Genomic DNA, 22,442 nt, shown 5'->3' with positions numbered 1-22,442 from the left:
GCTAGGTGAAGGTCGAACAACAGCTTTACGAATATGCATGCATAATGTAATAGCAATTCGTTCAGGTATTGATTTTTAGCGTTCCAGCAAACATGTCTTCATAGCACATGTATTAATGTTAAAGGAAAAATGTAAATTGTGTTTCGATTCTTGGTAGTGACTCATTTTTTTTTTAAATTTTAAATCATTGCTATATATTAGGTCCAATATACTATAGTAATAAATAGGAAATTTGCATCAATCAAAATATCATATTAAAGCGTATTTTACCATCAAGCAATGCAAGGTGGCATGCTAGTATATATATATATATATATATATATATAGATGGATAGACAGATAGAACACATTATTTCTATTAAGAAATATGAGCAATAAAATATGAAATGATAAATGTGATAAATTTCACAGATTTACTTTGCCTCCCACTTACAAAAACATTACAAGGTATGGATTAACAATTATATTTTATGAAAATTATTGCAATGGGTAATCAACAAAACAAAAGAAAATCAAGTCATATAATCTATGTGTGATATATATAAATATAAATATATATATATATAAATATATATATGTATATATATATGTATATATATACCACTCATATGAGCTGATTTCTTTGACATTTGTAATAAGAGTCACAAGTTTCAGATTTATATTACAAGCAATAAAATCTATGTGTAATAATATATCTTTAATCTTTCTTAATATGTTTCATAACATAGTATATATATACACACTATGTTATGAAACACACACACATATATATATATATATATATACTATGTTATGAAACATATATATATACTGTTATGAAACATATATATATATATACTATGTTATGAAACATATATGTATATATATATATATATATATATATACATATATATATACTATGTTATGAAACACATATATATGTGTATATATATATACTATGTTATGAAACACACACACATATATATATACTGTGTTATGAGCAATAAAATATACGAGGATTTCTTAAGTGTTTGTAATAATATTTTATTACAATTATTGCAATCTACAAAAGAAACAAGACCAAGTAATATAATCTGTGTAATATATATATACATATCACTCATCTTGATATGCTTCATAACAGTATATATAGGCAATCTATAAAGCAAAGAAAATCAAGCAATAAAATCTGTGTAGTATATATATATATATATATATATAATATTTTTATTACCGTTTTATCTGCTTAGTTACACATGTTTCAGTTACCGAATCGTATCAACGATCCAACAATTTCAAGAGAATTTACAGAAATAATTATTGACGTGGAAAAAGTATATGAGAAAAAGCACCCCCCAAAATAGTATATATATATATATATATATATATATATATATATATATATATATATATATATACACACTATGTTATGAAACACACATATATGTGTGTATATATATACTATGTTATGAAACATATATGTGTATATATATATATATACTATGTTATGAAACATATATGTATATATATATACTATGTCATGAAACATATATGTATATATATATATACTATGTTATGAAACATGTGTATATATATATATATATACTATGTTATGAAACACATATATATGTGTGTGTATATATATATACTATGCTATGAAACACATATATGTGTGTATATATATACTATGTTATGAAACACATATATATGTGTATATATATATACTTTGTTATGAAACACACATATATATATATATAGATAGATAGATATATACTGTGTTATGAGCAATAAAATATAAGAGGATTTCTTAAGTGTTTGTAATAATATTTTATTACAATTATTGCAATCTACAAAAGAAACAAGACCAAGTAATATAATCTGTGTAATATATATATATATATCACTCATCTTGATATGCTTCATAACAGTATATATAAGCAATCCATAAAAGCAAAGAAAATCAAGCAATAAAATCTGTGTAGTATATATATATATAATATTTTTATTACCGTTTTATCTGCTTAGTTACACATGTTTCAGTTACCGAATCGTATCAACGATCCAACAATTTCAAGAGAATTTACAGAAATAATTATTATGACGTGGAAAAAGTATATGAGAAAAAGCACCCCCAAAAAACAATCAAACAACAGCAACAGTTAATTTAAAAAACATTGGAAAGTGATAAAGAGCAAGAGGGAGTTTAAAATATTAAACCATCTTATCCGCGTCTGGTTTAGTATTTTAAACTTACCCTCGCCCCTTATTACCTTCCAATATCTTTTAAACTTGACTGCTACTACTGTTGTCTGATTGCATTTTTTTGTGCTTTTTGTAATATCTTTTTTTCCTCATCATAATAATTAGTTCTTTAAAATCTAACGAAATTAGCGGATCGTTGATATGATTCAGTAATCAAAAGATGTAACTAAGCAGATAAAACTGTAATAAATATATATATATTTGCTCTGCCATAGTATAGAGCACTCCAAGTTTTTACTAATTACCATTTTTTGCTATATATATACTTTATGAAACACATTATTGATATTAAGAAATAAAATATATATAATTTATGAAAAACATTATTGATATTAAGCATTAAAATATAATTATATATACACACTTTGTTATGAAACATTGATATTAAGAAATATGAGCTGATTTCTTAACGTTTTTGTAATAAAAGCGTCACAAATTTGATAAATTTACTTTTCATCACGCTTATGCATTTGAAGATGTCGATTGAAATAAGATTTTGTAGAAAATGCTGATCCACACACTTCACAAACATAAGGTTTCTCTCCAGTGTGTGTTCTCATATGATTTACCAAGTTTGATTTCTTAGCACAAGAATAACCACACATCTCACAAGCATACGGTCGTTCGCCACTGTGTTTTCGCTTATGCACCACCAAAAGCGAACTGTTTGAAAATGACAGTGAGCACATATCACACCGGAATGGCTTCTCGCCAGTATGCGTTCGAATATGTACGATTAGCGTTGAATTGCGGAGAAAAGAAACGCCACACACTTGACAAGAGAATGGTTTTTCACCAGAATGAATTCGCTTGTGGATCAGCAAATTTGAATTCTGTGTAAAAGAAGAGCCACATATTTCACAACAGTAAGGTTTCTCTTCCATGTGCGTTCGTAGATGGTTCACCAGCGTTGAGTTGTATGTAAACGAACAGCCACACACTCGGCAGGCATATGGTTTTTCACCTGTATGCCTTCTCGTGTGGTTGACCAGTGTCGATTTGTTTCGGAATGAAGCATCACACACGTCGCAGGAAAACGGTTTTTCGCCACTGTGCAGTCGCATGTGCACGACGAGATGTGGCTTGTGTGAAAAAGACGCAGAGCATGTTTTGCAAGAATATGGTTTTTCTCCTGTGTGTTTTCTAATGTGTTTCTGCAACACGGATTTGTATGAAAATGTTAAACCGCATTCTTCACAAATATGAGATTTCTTTTTTGAGTCCATCTGCATATTTGCATGTAAATTAATGCATGTAAAAAGCAATTTGGAGCAAAATTATATTATTTTCTTGTTTTTTTTGTTTTCTTTCTTTCCCTGATTTTACAATTTTTTTATATCAGAAATTAATTTTTTATACTGCATAATTTTCTGCAAGTTTTTGCTGATAATGCAGTTTTTTTTCTTTATATCAGAAACTCTTCACAAGTATGAGGGTTTTTCTTAGGGCCTATCTGCAGTTTGTATGTAAATTTGTTTCTTTCTTTCCTTGATTGATTTTGTGTTTTTTCCTTTACATCAGAAACTATTATAAATTTTTATTATTTATTTATATTTTTCTGATATAGATATGTAGGAGGATTCTTTTTAGAGTCGATTTGCATATTGTTTGTAAATTAAGAAAATAAAAAGGGCAGACGATTATATAATTTTCCTTGTTTTTGCTTGCCTCGATTGATTATGAAGCTTTTCAGAAACTTTTATCATTTATAAACTAAATATTTTATAAATTATAAACATAAGATATTTTATATATATGTATGCGATGTTTATATAATATATAATTTTTGTTCTTGCTTTCTTCCTTTCTTTCCCTTCAGAAACTTTTATAATGTTTTATAATTTATAATTTTCTGCAATGTATATATATATATATATATATATATATATATATATATATATATATAAGATGTTTTTTTAATCGATTTGCACAAAATCTGGATCTTTTTTCCTTTCTTTAATTGATAATGCAGTTTTTTTCTTTATATCAGAAACTTTTACAATTTATAATTTCCTGTGGGGTGAATATACAGGGTGATCCCCAAAAAAAACCCAGAGGATATTCAATTGTTTTTCTGAGCATTTTACAGTCAACAGAGAAAAAAAGGCCAAAGACCCTGTTGTTTTGATGTGATGTTTTGAATATAATAAACTAGTTATGACCAAAGTTTCATTTCATTTGGACAAAACACTAAGAAACGGGGACTAATTAGAGTTGGGGCCCGTTTTTTTTGGGGGGGGGGAGGTCACCCTGTATATACATTTCTTTCTTTCCTTTATTGATAATGCAGTTATTTGTATGAGAAACTTTTATAATTTTTTATAATTTATAATTTTCTGCAAGAAAAATATATGTATGAGATGTTCTTTTTTTGTAATAGATGTGCATATTATATGTAAATTAATAAAACAGAAACTTTTCAGAAAACTTTTAGCATTTTTTATAATTCTCTGCCAGGTGGATATATATTTGTATGAGATTTTGGGAATCGATTTGCATATTATCCATTTCTCTTTTGCACTTTCTACACTATTCTCTCTGTATATCAAAATTTGTCCAATAAATCGAAGATGAGTTGCATATATACAGATGGAGAATGGGGGAAATCGTATATAATTGTTGAGTGTTTTTTTTTTTGTGCATGTGAAAGTTTGGCAAGGGGATCATAGATTGAAGTTCAGTCGAGCACTTGTCATGAAAATAACGATAGAGCAGAGACAGGCTCACAGCATCTATTCTTCCGGGAAGAGAAAAGCGCATCACCTATTAAGTTCTGCAGTCGGTTTTGAACTCTGTCAATAGTGGATATAGCGGGTTTAATTTTCAGTGCAAAATAATTGATCTAATTTAAGGGGGAAAACATTTTAAAACTCTCCTTAATTAAATCTAATTCACTCCAGTGTCATATATATAATGTATCAAATGAACCTTGTTAACACGCTTCAGCACAAATATAAATCTATATTTAAAATTTTTTCTAGAAGAAAAAGAAAAATGCTGTCGAATAATAAATGACGACATTTACAAACAGGCGAATCATCAAGTACGATTTGATTTACATTTAAAAAATATTTTCTTTTTTGTCTTGTTTTTGATGAAGTGTTCATTTTTATATAAAATTTTCTTTGTTTTGCTTGTCAGCAATTTTTTGCTGTTTTCTTCTTTCCTTGCTTGATAATAAAACTTTTAAAACTGATAAAACATTTTTTTCTTTTAATATTAGAAACTTTTATAATTTTTTATAATTTGCTTTTTTTTAACATATTTTCGGTCCATCACTCTTTTCATTACATTTTCTTTTTTCTCATGTTTGTATTTTTAATCCTCTTTCTTTCTTACTCAAGTCAACAATGAGTATTTCAACAATTTGGGACAGATGTTCTTTGGTCTTCTCTATCAACCTGTATTTATTTTTATTTTTTTATATCTTTCTTTAATTGATCATGCAATCTTTAAATTCACATTATGATAAAATGTTTTTTTAATACCAGAAACTGTCTGATTACTTTCCTCTATATCTTCCTCTTCATCCTTTATTTCTTTCTGGACTCAGTGATAAGTACTTTCTCTTATATACATAAATGTTCCAATTTGACCAATAACATCAAATTCATAAGAGTTTATAGCAGTAGCACCTGAAAATAAAAAGGAAATTTAAGTTAAGCACGATATATATATATATATATATATATATATATATATATATATATATATATAAATTCAAAGACTTACAGTTTTTCTTTTATATAACTCTTGTTTATTTCATCTTGGATCTCTTCATTACAGCCATTTCGTTAATTGGATGACAATTCTATGATTTTATGTTTTCATAGAAATTTTCTTTTTCATCAACTTGTCAGATGTGATTTCCATCCGATGTTACCAACAAACAGTTTATTTTGTACATGATAAACCTGATGTGTTCGTTTGGGGAAAAGAAACTCCTTCCTCACGTTGTTACAGGTCGGGCATCTTAGGTCAAACACATTAATAACGATATATATATATATATCATCACTTCAGTTCAGTCTCTGAATGTGGTTGCGCATAAATTGTGAAGCAAGCATTGCAGAATTCCTCAACCACACTTCTGACGATTAATAAACATCTTTTTGTAAATTTCTACTTTACAGCTCTGTTTCTTATTATTACTTATCGTAAGCTCTACTATCATGAGTGGATGTATTGAGCTTTTAATTTGGTTGGGATAAGTACATTTATATTTGGTTTTGGAATTTGCTTTTTCTTGATTAGTAATTTCTTCCTCAAAGCTTTTCTGCCTATATATATATATATATATATATATATATATATATATATATATATTGAGAGAATTAGACCTATAGTCTAAAGAGCAGAGATTATTTTAATGTACTAGTAAATGTATTAATACAATTAAAAGAAAACAGTTCTCGTTGTACTGTAGATATATAATAAACTCGATAGGCCTAGATATTCTAGAGCTATTTTAATATTGAGTAAAATGATTCATAATTTTGAATTAAAAATTAAAAATCAGTTTCAAAAGGAAAACAAACAAAATCAATAGATTGTACGATCGTTTCGGAAACAAAGTTTTTATTGAAATAAACAATATGTCTTGAACAATAATTTGATAAAAAAAAATATTTTTATATTCAAAGTCTCTTCATCAGCAAAAAAAGTGAGGAGGGGAGTTAAAGACACCAAAATAAACTAGTATTTTTGTATTAAAGCAGATATACCTAGAAATATTTTTAAAAAATAAAGAAAAAGCTGTTACTAATTTTCATGTTGATCAATAAAAGAAAAAGAAAATAGGGTGGAAAAATAAGGTTAACAGAAAATATTTTAATATTTCTAATAAAATATATATATATATATATATATATATCATCACTTCAGTTCAGTCTCTGTAATTGTGAAGCAAGGATTGCGGAATTCCTCAGCCACACTTCTGAATTGGGACTGTTTGATTCCAGTGGCAAGAGGAAATCTAGGACAACTAGAAACAAGATGCTTCTAATACTAACACTCTATTCCAGGGGTCTCTAAAGTTTTCGACCAGATGAAAGAGGGCATATTGCTTATTTTTAGAGCTATGCAAGCCAAAATATTAGGTTGGTGCAAATATAATGTTGGTTTTTTGACGTACATATACCTGATAAAAACCGACATAAACTTTGCACCAATCTAATAAAGAAAACTGGACAGGTTTTGCTCGTTAGCTTTCTCATTCTTTTAATCATTTTCTGAACAAAAACAAAAACTGCTATACTATTTCCATTTTTTTCCATTTGTCCCGAATATTTCTATGTTTTCCATAAGAGCTTGTTGGGCCAAGATAAAGACTTTGGTGGTCCATGGGTCATAGTTTGGAGACACCTGTTCTATACTATAACCAATCACCCACTACCCAATAACAAACAATAGAAAATGCATGTTCTCAATTCAAAGATGATTTTAGAGTAAAAGCCTATACAAACTTGAAACTCAAAAATTAATTAGTCATCCTCTAGTTTTTGTTGGGTACTGTCTTTGGGGATTCTTTTCAGTTGCGACGTGTGTCTAAAGATTAGTTTATTGTCTTGCCTTATACTTGCGGAGTTTCCTCTGCGTTGTTCTACTGTCCATGGTGTTGAGTGGTATACTGGAGTTAATTTATTATATCTGTTTTGTTCAAGGAGTACTATATCTCCAAGTTCGATGTCAGACTGTTTAGCTTTCAAGGAAAAAAATATGCAGAAATAGGTATTACACACTAGACTTTTTTCCCCATATAATATATATATATGCGTTTTCCTTAAAACAAATATAAGTTTATAATGTATATATTCAATAAGGCTATCTAAAAATTACAATGATTTATTAAACTCACTGAAAATGGATTTAAACTTTCAGAGCATATGATGTAGTAGAGCTCAGTGTGAATTGAAATATGGCATTAAGAATTGGTCTGTTCCACTCGTGGTCTACGAACTAAACTACTTTTCTTTCTTCTGCATGTTATTATGCCTTCAATGTTTTAACAAGTGAATGTTTCTACTGTTTTTACAGGATTTCAGATTTTTATGTCTTAAACCTTTCCAATTCGTTTTAAAATTACTTTTCCTCTTGGAACCAAGGAAAAAACACCTTTACATTTTATTCTTTGATGAAATAATGGAAAAAATTATAATTGCAAAAAATATTTCCTCTATAGATTACATTTTTAGTGTAATTTTTACTTGCAAGATTCTAATATTTTTCTTGCCTGAATGAACGTGTAATCTTCAGCATAACATAATTTTTATATAATCTTGAAAAATAAAAAATGAATTTAAAGCAGAAACACAGGAAAGTAATTAAAAAAAATGGTAAAAATTATACAAACGTTCATGATAGGAATGTACGGATGCACGGCTGAGGGAAACAAGAAAAAAAAACCAGTAGGTTCTGTGCCCTTCCCTCCCTTCAAGCATGCTAAACGATTTATCATTTGTTTTGATTGTGGGACGCAAGAATCCTTTGCATTTGGGGGAAAATTAAGCTATTTTTTTGTACAAACAAGGTGTTTTTTTTTTCATTCAATATCTTAGGACTACTAATAATCCTTGAAATAGTCCCAGAAAACTAATATTTATTTTTCAAAAAGATTTTTAAAATGAATTTCAATATTTAGCTGAATTTGTCAGTTTCTGAATGTTTTTTTTACATCATGGGTGTCACTACTTATCAAGGCCCAGAGGCCACTCAAGGATAAGGGTTAATGGGTATACATTAGTCATTGTGATTCTAGTATAGTAAACATTAGTGAGAATTTTATAACTTGGATTACTTAGGGGGACGGTTCAATAAGAACTTGTTCGTATTGGACTTGAAGACAATCAACGGAATACAATTCCACAGGCTCGCAGTTCTAAAAAAGAAGCCCTGTTCATGAAATATACGTTTAGGTGTAGGCACAAATAAAGAGTGTGGGAAATTATTGATAGTGGTTTTGGCTAGATGAGTATTTTTTGTGAAAGTCTAGCGAGGGGAACCATAGATTGAAGTTCAGTTTAGAAACATTTTTCATTATAACATTTTTTTCAAATATAAAAATATTTTTTCCTTTGGGAAATTAACTTTAGGCTTTAATCTTTCAAATACAATCAAAAACTAATCAGAAACCTACAAAAAATTATGATAAACCGGCTTTCAAAACTATGTCCCCCCCCCCTATCAGTTTTCACCATTAGTGTATGTGCCAAAAATTTAGAGTTTTATGGTTAGGGTTTAGTGAAAGGGTTCTCTAATAAATCATTGAATCTCACTGGAACCTTTTTAAGTGACGCAATAATCATCAAAGAGAAATACATCATTACATGTTGGAAATCTACATGTGTGAATTTGTGTGGAGACTAAATGTTGAGACAAGTGTCTGTTTGACTATATAATTCTGGACATTAATAAATTTTACAATTTTGGAAAGGATTTATTTAATTTTTATACTTATCTCTCCTAAGGTGCTATGGTGCTGAGGCATGGACTCTTACAAATGTGCTGAAGAAGAGACTGGATGGCTGTAACACACAGATACTCAGGATGGCCCTCAATACATCATGGAGGAGCCACGCAGCAAATCACCAGTTTTATGCTGACCTACCACCAGCATCACTGAAAGTACAGCAGAAAAGGATGAAAGTAGCTGGTCACAGCCTGAAACACAGCAAAGCGGAAGCCAGCAAGCTAGTTCTCTCATTACCAACAGATGGACACTCAAACTGGGGTAGAAGAAGAATGACCTACATTGACCATTTGCTACAGGACACATGATTGGAAAGTGTTTGGGACTTACAAACTGTCATGCAAGATCGAGAGAACTGGAGAAGTCATGTAGATTCAGTGGTGAAGTGTCTTCAAAGACGATGGAGATGAGATGATGATCGAATGATCTCCTAAAAAGAATTTGGCATTTCTCGAGAGATTTCATTGTTGTTTTCTAGACGTTGATAGCTGATTTGCTCCCAATTTTATGTCGCTTTTTTCTTTAATTAAAAACAAAAATATTTCATATGTAAAGTGTGACCAAATGGGTTAAACCAAGAAAATATAATCATGGAAATCTATATATCTAGAAAGGTGTGTGTGTGTGTGTGTGTGTGTGCATGAAGACACTTCTCAACCTACACACTCAAGAAATTTTTAATCTACAAACTTGAAATTTGGTATGTAGATTATTTAGATATATGGAAAAAAACTTTAATAAGTTTTCATCCAGAAAAAAGTGCTTCTAAGGGATCAAAATTGAAAAATTTGTATTTGTCATCAGATTTTTCTATGTCTACTGTTTCACGATTGTGCACATGTGAATTGTTCACATGGCAGATTCTTTATGTTGAAAACACTTTTTTAAGAGTGTATCAAGCTGGCCTAATAGTTATCATACTTGACTCACTGTCTTTATGTTTTGGTTTTGATCTCAGCTGGAGTATTTTTTTTTACTTGCAAGAAGTGGACTTATTAGAAAAAACATAATACTCGCATGCACATATCTCAGTTTCTGTATGAATTAAAATATAATATTTATGCGTATTTTATGACCGGGCAACACCAGGCAGCCTACTAGTAAATAAATAAAGTAGTCATGAATTAAAATATTAATTCAAAATGTCCTCATTTTAAAATTTTTTGTTTTTATTTTGGTACTTATGCAGAATATGGACCATGGTATAATATTTTTTAGATGGGATTTTCAAGTTAAATTCAATTTTTATCATATCTTTTGTTAGTGTGTGTTCAGAGAGGTGACAGATCGATTTTTTAAATATGTGCTATTAACTAAAACCAATATTACTCAACTGTTATGACGAAAGTACTAATATATCCAAAACTTATGAAAATTCATTGAGTAAAAAGTTATTTATAGTTAAAAGTACTTTCTACGGAAAATTGCATTTTTCGCAATGTTTTACAGTAGACAGTGAAGATTGCAGAAACAGGGAACATAACTCAGAAAGTATATTTTAGATTACATCATAATGGTGTCCAACATGTTCAGCCTACATCGAAAGCCTTTTTGGTAATCATGCACTTTACGTTACCATGCTAAAATAATGTTATTATTTAAAAAGCCATTCATTATATGGGGAGGGGAAGGAGTTTTGTAATTATTCTGTACTTTTATCTAAGAATTTAATAAAAATGAAAAGCGGTTAATGTATCACGAGGGGGTCCCAAAATCAAGCCTCGTTCTGACTTTGAAGAAAGGTGGGTGACGTGGTACTCCATCACCAGTGTTGAGGTAGAACCTAACCCCTTTGAATTTTTTTTTTTAAAAAGGAATCACCATTTATCAAGGCCAAGAGGCCACTCAAGGATAAGGATTAAAGAGTGTACAGTGATCAAAATGACAAAATAATAGCAATCGTTAGAAGTGTAAATTTGGCAAATTGGATTACTTGTTTACATTGGACTTGAAGACGGCCATATTGTAGCCAGCTGGAAGGCAGGTAAACAGAAGATGAGAGTTCCACAGATCTGCAGTTCTAAGAAAGAAACTCTGTTCATGGAATCTACATTTAGTTTTAGGCACAGATAAAGAGTCAGGGAAATTATTGATAATTTTTTCAGCTAGACGAGTGTTTCTCGTGAATGTTTGGTCAGGGGAGGGGACCATAGATTGGAGCTCATTTCCTTTGACTTTTTGCTACAAGACCATGTTTTTTCTTTTTTTCTTCTTTTTCTCATGCACACTTCCTAATTTGCATGTGCACATTTTTCTGCTGCTGCTGCTAATCCTTTCACATGCCAGACATCCTTTGCTGCTGCTGATACGTTCCACGCACTCACATGCACTATGTTACACCGGAAGCAAATTTCAATCTAATGAAATGAATATGATGAGCATTATTATTGTTGATATTATGTAAATTATTATTATTATTGTTGATATTATGTGTATTATTATTATTTTTGATATTATGTGTATTATTATTATTGATATTATGTGTATTATTATTGTTGATATTATGTGTATTATTATTATTTTTGATATTATGTGCATTATTATTGTTGATATTATGTGTATTATTATTGTTGATATTATGTGTATTATTATTATTATTGATATTATGTGCATTATTATTGTTGATATTATGTGTATTATTATTATTTTTGATATTATGTGTACTATTATTGTTGATATTATGTGTATTATTATTATTGTTGATATTATGTGTATTATTATTATTGTTGATATTATGTGTATTATTATTATTGTTAATATTATGTGTATTATTATTATTGTTGATATTATGTGCATTATTATTGTTCATATTATGTGTATTATCATTATTGTTGATATTATGTGTATTATTATTATTGTTGATATTATGTGCATTATTATTGTTGATATTATGTGTATTATTATTATTTGTGATATTATGTGCATTATTATTGTTGATATTATGTGTATTATTATTATTGTTGATATTATGTGCATTATTATTGTTGATATTATGTGTATTATTATTATTGTTGATATTATGCGTATTATTATTATTGTTTATATTATGTGCATTATTATTGTTGATATTATGTGTATTATTAATATTTGTGATATTATGTGCATTATTATTATTGATATTATGTGTATTATTATTATTGATATTATGTGTATTATTATTATTGATATTATGTGTATTATTTTTATTGTTGATATTATGTGTATTATTATTATTGTTGATATTATGTGCATTATTATTGTTGATATTATGTGTATTATTAATATTTGTGATATTATGTGCATTATTATTGTTGATATTATGTGTATTATTATTGTTGATATGTGTATTATTATTATTGATATTATGTGCATTATTATTGTTGATATTATGTGTATTATTATTATTGATATTATGTGTATTATTATTATTGATATTATGTGCATTATTATTGTTGATATTATGTGTATTATTATTTTTTTTTGATAATATGTGTATTATTATTGTTGATATTATGTGCATTATTATTGTTAATATTATGTGTACTATTATTATTGATATTATGTGTATTATTATTGTTGATATTATGTGCATTATTATTAATATTATGTGCATTATTATGTTGATATTATGTGTATTATTATTATTTTTGATATTATGTGTATTATTATTATTGATATTATGTGCATTATTATTGTTGATATTATGTGTATTATTATTATTGATATTATGTGCATTATTATTATTGATATTATGTGTATTATTATGTTGATATTATGTGTATTATTATTATTATTTTTGATATGTGCATTATTATTATTGATATTATGTGTATTATTATGTTGATATTATGTGTATTATTATTATTGTTGATATTATGTGTATTATTATTACTTTTGATATTATGAGCATTATTATTTGTGATATTATGTGTATTATTATTGTTGATATTATGTGCATTATTATTGTTGATATTATGTGTATTATTATTATTGATATTATGTGCATTATTATTATTGATATTATGTGTATTATTATGTGGATATTATGTGTATTATTATCAATATTATTATTATCGATATTATGTGCATTATTATTGTTGATATGTGTATTATTATTGCTGATATTATGTGTATTATTATTGTTGATATTATGTGCATTATTATTGTTGATATTATGTGTATTATTATTGTTGATATGTGCATTATTATTATTGATATTATGTGTATTATTATTGTTGATATGTGTATTATTTTTATTTTTGATATTATATGCATTATTATTGTTGATATTCTGTGTATTACTATTGATGATATTATGTGTACTATTATTATTGATATTATATGCATTCTTCTTGTTGATATTATGTGTATTATTATTATTGTTGATATTATGTGTATTATTATTGATTTTATGTGTATTATTATTGTTGATATTATGTGCATTAATATTGTTGATATTATCTGCATTATTTTTGATATTATGTGTATTTTTATTACTGATATTCTGTGTATTATTATTTTTGATATGTGTATTATTATTTTTGATATTATGTGTATTATTATTGTGTATATTATGTGTATTATTATTGTGTATATCATGTGTATTATTATTGTTGATATTATGTGCATTATTATTGTTGATATTATGTGTACTATTATTGTTGATATTATGTGTATTATTATTGTTGATAGTATGTGCATTATTATTATTATTATGTGTATTATTATTATTTTTGATATTATGTGCATTATTATTATTGATATTACATGCATTATTATTGTTGATATTATGTGCATTATTATTGTTGATATTATGTGCATTATTATTGTTGATATAATGTGCATTATTATTGTTGATATTATGTGCATTATTATTGTTGATATTATGTGCATTATTATTGTTGATATGTATTATTATTGTTGATATTATATGCATTATTATTATTGATATTATGTGCATTATTATTGTTGATATTATATGCATTATTATTGTTGATATTATGTGTATTATTTTTACTTTTGATATTATGTGTATTATTATTGATGATATTATGTGTATTATTGTTGATATTATGTGTATTATTATTGTTGATATTATGTTTATTATTATAATTTTTGATATTATGTGCATTATTATTGTTGATATACTGTGTATTACTATTGTTAATATTATGTTTATTATTATTATTGATATTATGTGCATTATTATTATTGATATTATGTTTATTATTATATTGATATTATGTGTATTATTATTTTTATTATTTTTGATATTATGTGCATTATTATTGATTATATTTGATAGTTATATTGTGTATTATTATTGATATTATGTGTATTATTATTATTTTTGATATTATGTGCATTATTGTTGATATTATGTGTACTATTATTGTTGATATTATGTGTATTATTATTGTTGATATTATGTGCATTATTGTTGATATTATGTATTATTATTGTTGATATTATATGCATTATTATTATTGATATTATGTGCATTATTATTGTTGATATTATGCGTATTATTATTGTTGATATTATGTGTATTATTTTTACTTTTGATATTATGTGTATTATTATTATTGATATTATATGCATTATTATTGTTGATATTATGTGCATTATTATTGTTGATATTATGTGCATTATTATTGTTGATATTATGTGCATTATTGTTGATATTATGTATTATTATTGTTGATATTATGTGCATTATTGTTGATATTATGTATTATTATTGTTTATATTATATGCATTATTATTATTGATATTATGTGCATTATTATTGTTGATATTATGCGTATTATTATTGTTGATATTATGTGTATTATTTTTACTTTTGATATTATGTGTATTATTATTGATGATATTATGTGTATTATTGTTGATATTATGTGTATTATTATTGTTGATATTATGTTTATTATTATAATTTTTGATATTATGTGCATTATTATTGTTGATATACTGTGTATTACTATTGTTAATATTATGTTTATTATTATTATTGATATTATGTGCATTATTATTATTGATATTATGTTTATTATTATATTGATATTATGTGTATTATTATTTTTATTATTTTTGATATTATGTGCATTATTATTATTGATTATATTTGATAGTTATATTGTGTATTATTATTGATATTATGTGTATTATTATTATTTTTGATATTATGTGCATTATTATTGTTGATATCATGTGTATTATTATTATTGATATTATGTGTATTATTATTATTGATATTATGTGTATTATTATGTTGATATTATGTGTATCATTATTATTATTATTATTATTATTGATATTATGTGCATTATTATTTTTGCTATTATGTGCATTATTATTGTTATGTGCATTATTATTGTTGATATGTGTATTATTATTGTAGATATGTGTATTATTATTGTTGATATTATATGCATTATTATTGTTGATAGTATGTGTATTATTATTTTTGATATTATGTGCATTATTATTGGTGGTATTATTTGTATTATTATTGTTTATATTATATGCAGTATTATTGTTTATATTATGTGTATTATTATTGTTTATATTATGTGTATTATTATTGTTGATATTATGTGTATTATTATTGTTGATATTATGTGTATTATTATTATTGTTGATATTATGTGTATTATTATTATTTTTGATATTATGTGCATTATTATTTTTGATATTATGTGTATTATTATTATTGATATTATGTGTATTATTATTGTTGATATTATGTGCATGAATATTGTTGATATTATCTGCATTATTATTATTGACATTATGTGTATTATTATTGTTGATATTATGTGTATTTTAATTGTTGATATTATGTGCATTATTATTGTTAATATTATGTGCATTATTATAATTGATATTATGTGCATTATTATTGTTGATATTATGTGTATTATTATTTATATTATGTGTATTATTATTGAGAATATGTGTATTATTATTGATGATATTATGTGCATTATTATTGTTGATATTATGTGTATTTCTATTGTTAATATTATGTGTATTATTATTATTGATATTATGTGTATTATTATTATTGATATTATGAGTTATTATTGTTGATATTATGTGTATTTTAATTGTTGATATTATGTGTATTATTATTGTTGATATTATGTGTATTATTATTGTTGATATTATGTGTATTATTATTGTTGATATTATGTGTATTATTATTGTTGATATTATGTGTATTATTATTATTGATATTATGTGTTATTATTGTTGATATTATGTGTATTTTAATTGTTGATATTATGTGCATTATTATTGTTGATATTACCTGCATTATTATTGTTGATATTATGTGCATTATTATTATTGATATTATGTGTATTATTTTTTATATTATGTGTATTATTATTGTGTATATTATGTGTATTATTGTGTATATTATGTGTAATATTATTGTTGATATTATGTGTATTATTATTGTTTATATTATGTGCATTATTATGATTGATATTATGTGTATTATTATTATTGATATTATGTGTATTATTATTGTTGATATTATGTGTATTATTATTATTATTGATATTATGTGTATTATTTTTGATATTATGTGTATTATTATTGTGTATATTATGTGTATTATTATTGTGTATATTATGTGTAATATTATTGTTGATATTATGTGTATTATTATTGTTTATATTATGTGTATTATTATTATTGATATTATGTGTATTATTATTGTTGATATTATGTGTGTTATTATTATTTATATGTGTATTATTATTGATATTATGTGTATTATTATTGATATCATGTGTATTATTATTATTGATATTATGTGTAGTATTATTATTGATATTATGTGTAGTATTGTTATTCATATTATGTGTATTATTATTGTTGATATTATGTGTATTATTATTGCTGAATAAATGCGGCAAAACATTAACCCTTTGAACAGTGTGTGCAAATTATATTGCAAAAGGCGAAAGCATTTTTAAGATAGAAAAATATATTAAAAACTTTGAAATGTTTAATTAAAACAAAAAAATTCCAATTCTTTAAACTGTTTTATTTTAATGTTTTCTACAGTAATAAATGCTCGAAAAAAAATTTGTATACCTTTTTATTATTTAAAAACAATTTTTTTTTTTACATAAGTCCAACTCACCAGTCACATTAAAAATATCGACTTTTATAGGTTTTCGGGATGCTTACAATGAATAAACACCCCAACCTCCCCATGTTAAGAACGGCTTCCAGAATAGGCCCCCCACCCAACCTCCCAATGTTAAGAATGGCTTTTGGAATAGATACCCCCATCCTCCCCCATGTTAAGAACGGTTTTCTGAATAGACCCGCCTCGACCTTGTCAGCACACCCGGAAACACACAATAGCAGATGTTCTACTCAATAAATTTTCGTAATTCTTGTTTCAATAAAACTTGCGGAGTATGCACTGTTTTACGGTTGTTGTAAAAATAGAATCGAAATTTAAATTCTGTTCCGTTTTAAATTTCGTACATTTTTATATGACGTCCAACTCATCATTCACATTCGACATGTCAACTTTTATAGGTTTTTGGGTGTGCTGACAACATTAGGGTTGTCTATTCCAAAAGCCGTCTTTAATATGGGGAGTTGGGTGGGGGTCTATTCCGAAAGCTGTTCTTAACATGGGGAGGTTAGGGTGTTTATTTGTTTAAACGTACCTGAAAACCTATAAAAGTCGACATTTCCAATCTAAACGGTGTTGGACTTATGGAAAAAAAAAAAAATACCCAAAAGGTGTACAAAATTGACTTTTTTCATTTAAAAATTAAATTATTTCGTTTTTGTTAAAAAAAAAAAAAAAAAAAAACGGGTTTGTATTACTGTACACATAGATTCGAAAAAGTTGTCAAAAAACAAATATATAACAAATAAATGTTACCAAAGGCAAGATAAGTTATTTTCTACCTAACTGGATATGTTTTTAGTGTTTTTATTTAATGTAACATGTTTATTCAGCATAAAAATCATACAGTGTTTACCAATGTATTGGAAAATTTAAAATGGCGCCCAACTCTCTCTTGGACACGGTAAGTTTGGAAAAAGAAGTTAAAAATAAAAAAAAAAACTATGCAAAATACTGTTAAAACCCCATCGAATATATGTCAGCCTATATCGCGGTAACAATATTGACCCAGTTTCTAACCGTATTTTGTCTAGTTTTTTTTTTTAATTTTTAACTCCTTTTCCCATACTTACCGTGTCAAAGGGAGAGTCGGGTGGGCGCCATTTTAAATTTTCCAATACATCGGTAAACACTATGTTTTTCGAGCTGAATAAATATGTTAAATTAAATAAAACCACTACAAACATATCCAGTTAGGTAGAAAACTTATCTTGCCTTTGATAACACTTATTTGTTATATATTTGGTTTTTGACAACTTTTTCGAATGTATGTGTACAAACCCGAAAAAATCTTTCGTTTATTTATATACATAAAAAGTACGATTATTGAATGTTATTCTTTCGATTACTCTTGTTTTCTGGGTGCACAATTAAAAAATAAATAAATGCATAAAACGGAACGAAATTTAAATTTCCGTTCCATATTTATAACAACCGTAAAACAGTGCATACTCCGCATTTATTTCGCCATGGCAATTAAGTAATATTGTTTGGTACTCCTGCAGTATTTTACCCACCGATTTCACGATCTTAGCCGAGCGTTGATCGACATCCGTCGGAAAACGCCGGAACATGGCGAGCGGTACGATACTCTATCAGCCAATCAGGGCGCTTCAAACGAATGCGCAGCAGACGAATAATTTTCATTGAAATTACACACATAGCGTTTCATTTCAGTTATTTTATTGTTCAAAGTAAAAATACACAGCCTTTCATTTCAGCTATTTAATTTAGCGATATCAAATCGCGGAAGGCTACCCGGTTTGGGAAGGAGCTTCTTTCCACATCCTCTGAAAACCCTTTGCTCCCTACTTTGCCTCTCTACAGTCAGTAGAAAATCTTCCAGTCGGAACTAAAGATAAACAGTAATTGTTGTCCCCCCCCCCTACAAACATTACTGAAAAAAAACAAAAACAAAAAAAACATTGTTGTTACTGTTTAATAACGTTTTGTTAAAAACAAACAAACAAAAAAAAAACATTGAAGTGTTTATTACTATTGCTTACCCCCAAAAAAAAAACTATCGGAAAGCAAAATGAACCAAAAAAAAAAAAAAATATTCAACAAAATAAATTTATTTTACTTTAAAAAAAACTTACGGTAAGTGTTTGTGATTTATTTTATCCAAATTTTTTGTATTAATTTTATCCATTTTGTTGTGTGTGTGTAATATCTTTTCCTTGTAATGTTGTTGCTCACATACTTTTAGCGTTCTTGCACCGTAGCTCCGAATTCTCGGCTTTCGTCGGCGTTAACGCCGAAAGCGTTCGTCGCTCGGCTAAGATCGTGAAATCGGTGGGTAAAATACTGCAGGAGTACCTATTGTTTTTGCGGTAAAAGGACATATTAAAAAAAAAAAAAGTCGATCTGTCGCCTCTTTGAACAAGCATCCTTTTATTAAATTGTTAGATGAAAGTACGGATTAGTTACAAAACGTTCTCCCTTTTACATGTTAAGAATGGATTTCTAAATACTAACAGTAATATTTCAACACTGTCCGTATTCTGTATTTTGCATAAGTACATTTATTTATTTATTTACGAGTTTTACAGATGTCAGGGGACTGAGCGAATTAAACATTAATCTTTCGTTCCGTTGAAACCTTAACTCATTTGTAATTTTTACACCGCCTCAACATTACATTTAACGGTGCGTAACATTTAACGACTGTACTTTAATGTAAAATAACTAATATTTAAACCAGATATTGAAATTGAATCAGATTTAATGGCTTTCACTCGTTCATATGTAATTCCTGCCATAATAAAACGACGAGTTTTTATTTGAAATTTAAATAAAGATTTTCATTATTTTAATGGTACTTACCTTTAGACAATTCACGTTTTTGATAATAACAGCTTTCAACACCGGAATTATTACACAACCGGTGTAAACGGTAAAAGTTCCCCTCTGCCTTTTAACCCGTCTCTCTCTCTCTCTCTCTCTCTCTCTCTCTCTCTCTCTCTCTCTCTCAGAAGTCCTCTATTAAATTAATATCAATTCAATGCCAGGTGTTATCCTCGTTTCCACCCCGAAATCAACAGTACCATTCCTGTAATGACCTACCTGGTCCCTGATGATTGCGGTGTAATGGCAATGCCCATTCTGTACAGTTCTAGGAGGTCCACCCTCTCAGGCTTTGCCTTCTCTGTGGGGTATATGGTTAGAAAAGAAGAAAAAAAAAAAAAAGAAACGTACCGGGCGTATCTGCATCGCTCTTTGGGAAAGAAGAACGAAAGGATGGTCAGCGTATTTGTATACGCGAAGGGCATCTTGGGAAGGCAGAGCATGATGGGAGAAGCTATTATTTTTTTCCTGCCTCTTCCTTTTTTTTTCTAGAGAGGAGGATATAAAAGCAGGGAAAAATTCCCTGGGGCAGCAGAGAGAAAAGAGTCGTGAACATCTTCTCTTGAAAAGAATTTTGTATTGCTGACGTTCGGATTGTGCGGTGTGACATTGGTGGCGAGAGGCCAGATGTGGTCGATTAGAAAAGAAGAGGGCAGAAACGTGCTGTTGTCGAGAGAGTGACTCACTCCTTCCCGACCCCCAGAACCGAATCCTGATTATAACCCTAGAAGCTATTTCGGCGAGTCAAGCAGGTTAACATGGCTGACTGGAGACTCTCAACTCAGATGTTGAGAGTCTTCACTGGGGAGGGTGATCTAATTAAATGACTGGAAAAATTAAAGATGGTGGCAAGGTTGCAAAAAATCGAAGACGTGGTCACCCTGCTGCCGCTCTACTTAGAGGGGGGAAGCCCTCACTATTTACCAGCAGATGCGTGATGAAGATAAGGGAGACCTTGCCTCAATGGAGCAAAGACTGAAATTGGTTTTCGCCGAGAGTCCATTTGAAGCACTCGGCAAGCTTGCAAGGTTGAGGTGGACAGGCGAGTCTGTTGACGTCTTTGCTGCAGAGATTAAAAGACTGGTAGGATTGGCTGATTACGTGGGGAGGAGTCTGGAGATGACGGTAAAGCTATACCTAGTGAATGGCTTCCCAGAAGAAATATCCGCAAACATGCAGAGAATCACTGAGATCAATATGATGGAAGTGGACGATCTATTGGTCCATGCTAGAGTCCTAGTCAAGAATGTCAAGGGCCAAATCGTGGCTGCAGCTGTGAGTGGAAATAAGTGCATGAGGCCCCACTTGAATGACGAGAGACAGGCAGCGAGGTGACAGGAGGGGAGGCTTGCCATCAAGAGCTTCCGGTGCCAGGGTCCTCACTTGCTCAAGGACTGCAAAGAGCCGAGACCGGGGTTCATCTGCTACCGATGTGGACGAGTGGGGCACATTAGCCGCTATTGCATTGCTGCACGGGACCAGGGATACGAGTGAAGGGGGAGCCATTGCACCAGTGGTTCCCCCTTCTATGTGGAAATGGCGCACAACAAAGCGTTGCCTCAGTTACCGGTAGTGGTCAATGGGAAGAGAGCCATGGCCCTTGTTGACTCAGGCTGCACCACGACGTTGGTAACGAAGAATGTCACTAGATCATGGAGCGGAACCAGGAGTATTAAGACCGTGGATGGCAGGGAGGTGAAATGCTTGGGAGAGACAACAGCAGAAGTACTGGTGCAAGGTGTG

At 28.2% G+C, this 22,442-nt stretch overlaps 1 long non-coding RNA gene across 1 annotated transcript; it reads right to left on the bottom strand.

Annotated features, from left to right (window-relative positions):
• Window positions 1-1,782: 1,782 nt before the first annotated feature.
• Window positions 1,783-20,755, bottom strand: LOC145297786 (uncharacterized). Its single transcript, XR_013870324.1, has 2 exons — window positions 20,679-20,755; window positions 1,783-5,876 (listed from the first exon to the last, which is right to left on the bottom strand). It is a non-coding gene; the product is annotated as an uncharacterized LOC145297786 (long non-coding RNA).
• Window positions 20,756-22,442: the final 1,687 nt, after the last annotated feature.

The sequence above is a fragment of the Euprymna scolopes genome, chromosome 18 (assembly GCF_053919585.1).
Source record: "Euprymna scolopes isolate OS-2025 chromosome 18, ASM5391958v1, whole genome shotgun sequence".
Classification (NCBI taxonomy): domain Eukaryota; kingdom Metazoa; phylum Mollusca; class Cephalopoda; order Sepiida; family Sepiolidae; genus Euprymna; species Euprymna scolopes.
This window is presented reverse-complemented; position numbering and strand designations above follow the sequence as displayed.